Source organism: Bufo bufo, chromosome 6 (assembly GCF_905171765.1).
Source record: "Bufo bufo chromosome 6, aBufBuf1.1, whole genome shotgun sequence".
Classification (NCBI taxonomy): Eukaryota; Metazoa; Chordata; class Amphibia; order Anura; family Bufonidae; genus Bufo; species Bufo bufo.
In genome coordinates this window covers 370,710,628-370,722,203 of record NC_053394.1, presented here as the reverse complement: position 1 = coordinate 370,722,203, position 11,576 = coordinate 370,710,628, and the positions used below count along the sequence as shown (strand labels likewise).

The 11,576-nt window shown below is 40.4% G+C and overlaps 1 pseudogene; it reads right to left on the bottom strand.

The window, feature by feature from the left end:
* Positions 1-6,134: 6,134 nt before the first annotated feature.
* Positions 6,135-6,348, bottom strand: LOC121006569 (annotated as a pseudogene).
* Between the last annotated feature and the right edge of the window lie 5,228 nt (positions 6,349-11,576).

Sequence of the window (11,576 nt, the reverse complement as noted above, 5' to 3'; positions counted from 1 at the left end):
ACTCGGTTCACCTGGATTGGGGGGTCTGCTGGTTATATCCATATCTTCTGTGACCTCAGTCTGCTCCTCTCCTTGTGGCTCGGCTGGTGGCTCCTCCTTCTCTTCTGGCCGCCTCTGATGCCCTGGCTGCGCCTCGGCTCTTTCTCTAAAATGACAGGAACGCATTAGGTGACCAAATCTAAGACAAGCATGACATCTTTTCTCTTTTATACATTCGATGACATCATGCTCTTTGCTTCCACAATTCCTACATGTACTTTTGCAATTTTCTACTGTATGCCCATAATTTTTACATCTTCTACAGTATGACGGCATTTTGGCAAAGAATAAGTCTCCCACTATGTCCCCTAGTTTAAAACGGGCCGGGGGAAGTGTGAATCCCCCTGGAAAGTCTGGATCGCGGTGACAGATAACTTTGTATAGCCATTTAGAGGTCGAAATCCCAGCACTGTTAAAAATTTTGGTTACAGATAAAATTTTACTAAAATATTGGCTTAAAAAGGCGGTGATAAGTCTTTCGTTAGCAAAAGGGTTATACATTTTAATGACCACAGTTTTAGACTCATCCACCTCATGTTCATATATCTTTAAGCCCTCTACTCTTATCTTTTTTAACACTTGGGATTCTAGCTACAAAATATCTAAAAATTGCATTCGTCATAAAAGTAACATCGTATATTCTACGCCTAGGATAGTCCTGTATCGCTAGAATCTCCTGATTTTGTAAACCGAAGGCCCCCATTAAAACTTTACTTATCAGATATTCCAAGTTGTTCTTTTCTTTCTTTTCTTCGGTTACAAAAAGGCGCACTGTATCTTTTATACGGGCGTAGTCTGGGATTTGGTTCTCCTCTTGTTGTTGCCTGGGAATATTCTCTCTTAGTTCTTCCGTTCCTCCTCTGGTCTTTTCTTTATCGGCTCTTCTTCTATCTCCATCCTCCTTCCGTGATTCTTTCTTGTTTCCTCCGCTCTTTTCGGGTCGTCCTCCTTTTCCGATCAGGGTAAAGTCTTCTCCATCTCCTTCTCCTCCTCCTCGAGCTCCTTCTCCACGAAATTCTTCTCCTCCTCCCCCTCCTCAACCTCGTCCTCCTCCTCCTCCTGGGTCGTCAGCCATAGTTCTAAAAATGGCGCCTTTAAATATCTCTGCGAAACGCAAGGATACAAATGCTCCTCCAGTTGTCTGCAGACTCCTGGAAGTAACGAGGATCGCAACTCGACGCTCCCGGGACTAAGCCTCTCTCCCAATAGCAGCAGGGGGGTGAAGTCCAGGCTATAAACCTGAACGATCCCCCAGGCCGAGAGAGAGGGTACCTGGGACCTACCTTCCGATGTCAGACCAAGTGCAGCACACAAGATAAGGTTTCAACATAAATTTATTAAGGTAAAAAGTCATACAAAAAAGAAAATCAAGAATAATAAATTAACATAAAACAATGATAATATTAATAGGACATAAAATTCTAAACCAATTGTATTCCAAATATTCAAACACCATAGGGTATTTGCCTCCTTTAACCACCTCAGCCCCCGTAGCTTAAACACCCTTAATGACCAGGCCACTTTTTACACTTCTGACCTACACTACTTTCACCGTTTATTGCTTGGTCATGCAACTTACCACCCAAATGAATTTTACCTCCTTTTCTTGTCACTAATAGAGCTTTCAGTTGGTGGTATTTCATTGCTGCGGACATTTTTACTTTTTTTGTTATTAATCGAAATTTAACGATTTTTTTGCAAAAAAATGTCATTTTTCACTTTCAGTTGTAAAATTTTGCAAAAAAAAACGACATCCATATATAAATTTTTCTCTAAATTTATTGTTCTACATGTCTTCGATAAAAAAAAAATGTTTGGGTAAAAAAAAAAAATGGTTTGGGTAAAAGTTATAGCGTTTACAAACTATGGTACAAAAATGTGAATTTCCGCTGGGTGAGATAAATATCTTGGTCAAATGCCAATTTTGTATAAAAAAATGGGAAAAGTTGTCTTTTGCCAAGATATTTCTCTCACCCAGCATGGGTATATGTAAAATGACACCCCAAAAAACATTGCCCAACTTCTCCTGAGTACGGCAATACCACATGTGTGACACTTTTTTGCAGCCTAGGTGGGCAAAGGGGCCCACATTCCAAAGAGCACCTTTCGGATTTCACCGGCCATTTTTTACACATTTTGATTTCAAACTACTTTGCACGCATTTGGGCCCCTAAAATGCCAGGGCAGTATAACTACCCCACAAGTGACCCCATTTTGGGAAGAAGACACCCCAAGGTATTTCATGATGGGCATAGTGAGTTCATGGAAGTTTTTATTTTTTGTCACAAATTAGTGGAATATAATGGACTTTGTAAAAAAAAAAAAAAAAAAATCATCATTTTCCGCTAACTTGTGACAAAAAATAAAAAGTTCTATGAACTCACTATGCCCATCAGTGAATATCTTAGGGTGTCTACTTTCCGAAATGGGGTCATTTGTGGGGTGTTTGTACTGTGTGGCCATTGTAGAACCTCAGGAAACATGACAGGTGCTCAGAAAGTCAGAGCTACTTCAAAAAGCGGAAATTCACATTTTTGTACCATAGATTGTAAACGCTATAACTTTTACCCAAACCATTTTTTTTTACCCAAACATTTTTTTTTTATCAAAGACATGTAGAACAATAAATTTAGAGAAAAATTTATATATGGATGTCGTTTTTTTTGCAAAATTTTACAACTGAAAGTGAAAAATGTCATTTTTTTGCAAAAAAATCGTTAAATTTCGATTAATAACAAAAAAAGTAAAAATGTCAGCAGCAATGAAATACCACCAAATGAAAGCTCTATTAGTGAGAAGAAAAGGAGGTAAAATTAATTTGGGTGGTAAGTTGCATGACCGAGCAATAAACGGTGAAAGTAGTGTAGTGCAGAAGTGTAAAAAGTGGTCTGGTCATTAAGGGTGTTTAAGCTAAGGGGGCTGAAGTGGTTAACTAACCCATCAGTCTTTTTCCATCTCCCTATGAAGGGTTTTGGAACCGCGCTGCTCTGGACCAAGTCTCCCGATAAACGTGGATGGCAGAGGATGAGCCCCTTTCTCCCAACACCCAAAGGATCCAATCTTCAAAAGATCTCCTCCTCTAAGGGTTTAAATGGGATAGGCAGAATAGTGAAGCACCCTTTGCAATTTTTTCTTAAAAGGTTTTATTATACTCACAAGAGTTGGTAGACAAAAAGCATATAATACAAGATATCAGAACGTCAGGTTCCTGCCCGACCCGGGTTTCGCTGTCTCGCTTCCTCAGGGGCATCTGCTGTGCATGCTTGCACTCCGGCCCTTAAATAGCCCAGCTGCTCTTAGTCAGTTAACCAGTAAGGTTCCGGAACATGCAGCAGTTACTAAAACAGTTGTACATCTCACATACTTAATTTGTCATTGTTGTTCCTTTATGCTTTCACAAACACATTAGATATAAAAATAAGGAAGGTTCCTTCCTCCTTTATGAGAGTCATAAATTCATACATAAAACATATAAAACATTAATAAAATAAAAATAGGGGATCAGTTCCCTCTATTATAAATTAAACAAACCACATTTCTATCCTTATGTTGCCGCACCATTGCATATTAAATTGCAGCCTAATTCGCATTATAACATCATATAACCAAAATCTACATTACCGTTCCTAGTATCCACCCACTCCTAGTGCATAATGTCAGTATCCCCCGCCCATTCTTACTAGCGTCATCCAGGTATCCCTTGCCCCACCTCCCTCCTCTGTCATAATATCATGTGGCAGCACCGCCCAATAGAACGGTCCAAATATCATGACGTCACTCACAGGTCCTTGAGAAACCAAATAAAGGAGGACAGATGCCAACATGGGTACAGACAGGCTACTGGAGCATGTATTGAATGTATAACTGTCCCCTAAACTGCCTATTCCTGAGTCTTATATCCACCAATCTCCACCTAATTCCTCCTATAGCGCAATACGGGTATCCTCGACCCCGCCTCCTTCCCCCGGCGTGCGTCTCTTGGGGCACCATCACTCCGCCCCCACGACGTCACCCACAGGTCCTTAGGAGGCGCGGTGGTGGAGAGCCAGATCACGCCACTAGGCGCAAGTTACAGTATACAAGGTTTCAAATCAAATTCAATATTAAGCCCTCCTGGTTGTAGGGTCCCTAATTGATAGATCCACTCCACCTCTTTCTTATTAATCTGTGCCAAAGCATCCCCTCCTCGCCAGTGATGTTTAACACTTTAAACATGTTAAACATCACTGGCGAGGAGGGGATGCTTTGGCACAGATTAATAAGAAAGAGGTGGAGTGGATCTATCAATTAGGGACCCTACAACCAGGAGGGCTTAATATTGAATTTGATTTGAAACCTTGTATACTGTAACTTGCGCCTAGTGGCGTGATCTGGCTCTCCACCACCGCGCCTCCTAAGGACCTGTGGGTGACGTCGTGGGGGCGGAGTGATGGTGCCCCAAGAGACGCACGCCGGGGGAAGGAGGCGGGGTCGAGGATACCCGTATTGCGCTATAGGAGGAATTAGGTGGAGATTGGTGGATATAAGACTCAGGAATAGGCAGTTTAGGGGACAGTTATACATTCAATACATGCTCCAGTAGCCTGTCTGTACCCATGTTGGCATCTGTCCTCCTTTATTTGGTTTCTCAAGGACCTGTGAGTGACGTCATGATATTTGGACCGTTCTATTGGGCGGTGCTGCCACATGATATTATGACAGAGGAGGGAGGTGGGGCAAGGGATACCTGGATGACGCTAGTAAGAATGGGCGGGGGATACTGACATTATGCACTAGGAGTGGGTGGATACTAGGAACGGTAATGTAGATTTTGGTTATATGATGTTATAATGCGAATTAGGCTGCAATTTAATATGCAATGGTGCGGCAACATAAGGATAGAAATGTGGTTTGTTTAATTTATAATAGAGGGAACTGATCCCCTATTTTTATTTTATTAATGTTTTATATGTTTTATGTATGAATTTATGACTCTCATAAAGGAGGAAGGAACCTTCCTTATTTTTATATCTAATGTGTTTGTGAAAGCATAAAGGAACAACAATGACAAATTAAGTATGTGAGATGTACAACTGTTTTAGTAACTGCTGCATGTTCCGGAACCTTACTGGTTAACTGACTAAGAGCAGCTGGGCTATTTAAGGGCCGGAGTGCAAGCATGCACAGCAGATGCCCCTGAGGAAGCGAGACAGCGAAACCCGGGTCGGGCAGGAACCTGACGTTCTGATATCTTGTATTATATGCTTTTTGTCTACCAACTCTTGTGAGTATAATAAAACCTTTTAAGAAAAAATTGCAAAGGGTGCTTCACTATTCTGCCTATCCCATTTAAACCCTTAGAGGAGGAGATCTTTTGAAGATTGGATCCTTTGGGTGTTGGGAGAAAGGGGCTCATCCTCTGCCATCCACGTTTATCGGGAGACTTGGTCCAGAGCAGCGCGGTTCCAAAACCCTTCATATTGTATTCACCAGTGTGTATGACCTACCACACTACTCCGGGACCAGCAGCAGCGCAAGTAATTTGTCGGTGTTGGGACACAGGACTGACTTTTCATTTTGTTTTTTTCCATCTCCCTGTTCAAAAAATCCATTTAATATATGGTCCCCAGATAAGGGACGTATCAGATATTAAACTGATAAGAAAGAACAGATTTTTTATTTTTTATTATTTCTGAACGCCAGAAAAACCTATAGGGGTGAATGGAGAAGTAGTAGTGAGGAAAAAAAAAGAAAAGAAGGGGTATGCATTGTTGATTGTTATGTCAGGGCCCCATTGTTGAGTGTTCCATCATGGCCCTTGTGATGTCATACAGTGACCTGACCTTACTTGACCTCTTTGACCTCTTGACCTGACAAGGCTCTAGTGACACGTGCAGTGTTACGTCCATTGTCCGGACAAGGTAGGTCCAGCTGCATCTGAAGTGCTAGACTACTTTTTAGCCTCCAAGTAATCCAGTTCAAAAGATCCACAAGAGGGAGTCACAGGCAAACTTTACTCATTTATTATTACAGCACTGGAAAAGCTAAATGGTTACATCCAGCCAACTTGCTACAAAAATACTAAATGGTCAATTCACAGGAACAACTCAGCATCCCAAGTGTGCACAACTGGCCCAAAGCAAAACCAAGGTGCGTGGAGGTCCAAACACTTCATTCAGGTGATAAGCCAATTAACTAACCCATCAGTCTTTTTCCATCTCCCTGTTCAAAAAATCCATTTAATATCTGGTCCCCAGATAGGGGACGTATCAGATATTAAACTGATAAGAAAGAACAGATTTTTTATTTTTTCTGAACGCCAGAAAAACTTATAGGAGTGAATGGAGAAGTAGTAGTGAGGAAAAAAAAAAAAGAAGGGGTATGCATTGTTGATTGTGATGTCAGGGCCTCATTGTTGAGTGTTCCATCAGGGCCCTTGTGATGTCATACAGTGACCTGACCTTACTTGACCTCTTTGACCTCTTGACCTGACAAGGCTCTTGTGACACGTGCAGTGTTCCGTCCATTGTCCATACAAGGTAGGTCCAGCTGCATAGGAAGTGCTGGACTATTTTTTAGCCTCCAAGTAATCCAGTTCAAAAGATCCACAAGAGGGAGACACAGGCAAACTTTACTCATTTATTATTATTACAGCACTGGAAAAGCTAAATGGTTACATCCAGCCAACTTGCTACAAAAAAACTAAATGGTCAATTCACAGGAACAACTCAGCATCCCAATTGTGCACAACAGGCCCGCCCAAAGCAAAACCAAGGTGCGTGGAGGTCCAAACACTTCATTCAGGTGATAAGCCAATTAACTAACCCATCAGTCTTTTTCCATCTCCCTGTTCAAAAAATCCATTTAATATATGGTCCCCAGATAAGGGACGTATCAGATATTAAACTGATAAGAAAGAACTGATTTTTTATTTTTTATTTTTTCTGAACGCCAGAAAAACTTATAGGAGTGAATGGAGAAGTAGTAGTGAGGAAAAAAAAAAAAAAAGAAGGGGTATGCATTGTTGATTGTGATGTCAGGGCCCCATTGTTGAGTGTTCCATCAGGGCCCTTGTGATGTCATACAGTGACCTGACCTTACTTGACCTCTTTGACCTCTTGACCTGACAAGGCTCTTGTGACACGTGCAGAGTTCCGTCCATTGTCCAGACAAGGTAGGTCCAGATGCATGTATCTTTACAGAGGAAGATGTTCTAAGTTTGCTGTCTAAGGTGAAGACAAATAAGTCACAGGGGCCTGATGAGATACACCCAAAATTATTAAAAGAGCTTAGTGGTGAGCTGGCAAAACCGTTAACAGATTTATTTAACCAATCATTTGTAACAGGAGTCGTCCCGGAAGATTGGAAATTGGCTAATGTCGTGCCCATTCACAAGAAAGGTAGTAGGGAGGAATCGAGCAACTATAGACCAGTGAGTCTGACATCAATAGTAGGCAAATTAATGGAAACCCTATTAAAGGATAGGATTGTGGAACATCTAAAATCCCATGGATTGCAAGATGAAAAACAACATGGGTTTACTTCAGGGAGATCATGTCAAACAAATCTTATAGATTTTTTTGACTGGGTGAATAAAATAATAGACGGTGGAGGTGCAGTAGACATCGCATATCTAGATTTTAGTAAGGCTTTTGACACTGTCCCACATAGAAGACTTATCAATAAACTGCAGTCATTGAGCATGGACTCCCATATTGTTGAGTGGATTAGGCAGTGGCTGAGTGACAGACAACAGAGGGTGGTAGTCAATGGAGAACATTCAAAACAAGGTCATGTTACCAGTGGGGTTCCACAGGGATCTGTACTGGGACCGATTTTGTTTAATATCTTCATAAGTGATATTGCAAAAGGCCTCTCTGGTAAGGTTTGTCTTTTTGCTGATGACACAAAGATAGGTAACAGGGTTGATGTTCCTGGAGGGAAACACCAAATGGAAAAGGATTTAGGAAAACTAGAAGAATGGTCAGAACTCTGGAAACTGAAATTTAATGTGGTTAAGTGCAAGATAATGCACCTGGGGCGTAAAAACCCAAGGGCAGAATATAGAATATTTGACACAGTCCTGACCTCAGTATCTGAGGAAAGGGATTTAGGAGTAATTATTTCAGAAGACTTAAAGGTGGGAAGACAATGTAATAGAGCAGCACGAAATGCCAGCAGAATGCTTGGATGTATAGGGAGAGGTATAAGCAGTAGAAAGAGTGAAGTGCTTATGCCGCTGTACAGAACACTGGTGATACCTCACTTGGAGTATTGTGCGCAGTACTGGAGGCCATATCTCCAGAAGGATATAGATACTCTAGAGAGAGTTCAGAGAAGAGCTACTAAACTAGTACATGGATTGCAGGATAAAACTTACCAGGAAAGGTTAAAGGACCTTAATATGTATAGCTTGGAAGAAAGAAGAGACAGAGGGGATATGATAGAAACTTTTAAATACATAAAGGGAATCAACTCGGTAAAGGAAGAGAGCATATTTAAAAGAAGAAAAACTACCACAAGAGGACACAGTTTTAAATTAGAGGGGCAAAGGTTTAAAAGTAATATAAGGAAGTATTACTTTACTGAGAGAGTAGTGGATGCATGGAATAGCCTTCCTGCAGAAGTGGTAGCTGCAAATACAGTGAAGGGGTTTAAGCATGCATGGGATAGGCACAAGGCCATCCTTCATATAAGATAGGGCCGGGGGCTATCCATAGTATTCAGTATATTGGGCAGACTAGATGGGCCAAATGGTTCTTATCTGCCGACACATTCTATGTTTCTATGTTTCTATGTTTCTATGTCCAGCTGCATAGGAAGTGCTGGACTACTTTTTAGCCTCCAAGTAATCCAGTTCAAAAGATCCACAAGAGGAAGACACAGGCAAACTTTACTCATTTATTATTACAGCACTGGAAAAGCTAAATGGTTACATCCAGCCAACTTGCTACAAAAATTCTAAATGGTCAATTCACAGAAACAACTCAGCATCCCAAGTGTGCAAAACAGGCCCAAAGCAAAACCAAGGTGCGTGGAGGTCCAAACACTTCATTCAAGTGATAAGCCAATTAACAAACCCATCAGTCTTTTTCCATCTCCCTGTTCAAAAAATCCATTTAATATATGGTCCCCAGATAAGGGACGTATCAGATATTAAACTGATAAGAAAGAACAGATTTTTTATTTTTTCTGAACGCCAGAAAAACTTATAGGAGTGAATGGAGAAGTAGTAGTGAGGAAAAAAAGAAAAAAGAATATATGCATTGTTGATTGTGATGTCAGGGCCCCATTGTTGAGTGTTCCATCAGGGCCCTTGTGATGTCATACAGTGACCTGACCTTACTTGACCTCTTTGACCTCTTGACCTGACAAGGCTCTTGTGTACAGTGTTCATTTTAGGACATGGTCAGATATCATAGTCAAGTATCAAAATAATGCCAATGTGACACCTGACCCTGATACCTGACTCTGACACCTGATACCTGACTCTGACACCTGATACCTGACTCTGACACCTGACACCTGACACCTGACCCTGACACCTGACTCTGACACCTGACTCTGACACCTGACTCTGACACCTGACCCTCATATCTGAGTTTGACTTATGCTCTTCATAGTGTTGGGCATTTTCATACGTATACAATATTATCTAATGACATTATAATCAAAATGAATGCTCATCTCATTGCCTTTAAGAATAAGATCAGCCTGAACCAAAGTTTTGTTATGTGGCTGAAAAAGCCAAGATGAGTTCATGGCAAGTTCAGTTTATATATAATAATAATAATAATTGTGAACATAAACGGACATTGTATTTAAAAGTTAGTGCTAAAGATATGAGACCATCTGTAAGAAGTAAGTCAACTCCCTAAGACATATCTGTCTAGAGGGAACATGGTTACTTGACTCATGTCCTTGGAGCACACCTGCTGTATGAGGTTCAATTTATATATTCATAATTATATATATATATATCTCTGCATGGTTTATTTAGTTTACAACATATGTTAATCAATAATTAATATAATGTGTTATCTATGTGTAACAATGTATCGATTTATATATATGTCATACTATGTATTTACCATTTAGAAGGTATTGTAGAAGATACAAAAACAAGTAAGTTTAAGTTAATTGGATTCCAAAGCAATAGTTATTCATGGATGTAGATAAATGAAATGTACAAATTCCGATGCCAAGCATCAAAGCCGCTCAACCTATATTTCAAAAAGATAGGAGAAGACAGTCAACTCCAACAAGTCCAGGATATAGGTAATTAAAAGTGTCAGGGAAAGACCTTCCTCAATGATTTATATGGAAAGGTCAACAAAGTTTATGTGAACATATTATTAGATATTTAATTTTAATGCTTAAAAGTTGGGATGTTCACCTACGGTACCGCAGTGCCATCTGGAGGCAGATGGGCAAAATTATATTATTTCATTATTTGTTCTATACCATTTTAGGAGTTGAGATAACGTCATGAGGTTATTAGCATGCGAATACACCCACCCTACCTGATTGGGAATCCATAATCTAAAGGGGATGATTCTTAGATAAGGGGGGGAATAATTACTCGTGTGCGGAGTAGCATGGTGGAAAAGCGATCAAGAAAAAAGAGAGCTAGTAGAGGAGAAGTTGAGGTCTATCAAGATGGAAGCCATAATGAGATGCGCTATGATGGACCACCCAGCTTTCCTAGGAGCAGAAGTGAGATTCCTGCTAGGACTTGGTAAGAGACACAGAAAATGATATTTCATTTTATTAAGACTAATTTGATAGTGTGGGTGAAATTATACCATCTAGATTGGCGAATAAATACATGATTAAATTAATTGATCATCTCCATATTGAGATGTAGTCTTAGGATATTGTGAGGCTTCATTCTACCTGCAGAAGAATCTAGACTCAGAATCTAGCAAAGCATTAAATAATTGCATATATATATATATATATATTGATAGAACATTCTTTGCCAAGCTAAGTGATGGATTCCCACAAGGAAGATTTGTTTCAAATCCTTCCCATTTAAGATCCTAGATCCCTGTTATTTGTCTGGGGTAGTTATACTGCCCTGGCATTCTAGGGGCCCAAATGTGTGGTAAGGAGTTTGAAATAAAATTCTGTAAAAAATGGCCGGTGAAATCCGAAAGGTGCTCTTTGGAATATGGGCCCCTTTGCCCACCTAGGCTGCAAAAAAGTGTCACACATCTGGTATCTCCGTATTCAGGAGAAGTTGGGCAATGTGTTTTGGGGTGTCATTTTACATATACCCATGCTGGGTGAGAGAAATATCTTGGCAAAAGACAACTTTTCCCATTTTTTTTATACAAAGTTGGCATTTGACCAAGATATTTCTCTCACCCAGCATGGGTATATGTAAAATGACATCCCAAAACACATTTCCCAACTTCTCCTGAGTACGGCGATACCAGATGTGTGACACTTTTTTGCAGCCTAGATGCGCAAAGGGGCCCAAATTCCTTTTAGGAGGGCATTTTTAGACATTTGGATACCAGACTTCTTCTCACGCTTTGGGGCCCCTAAAATGC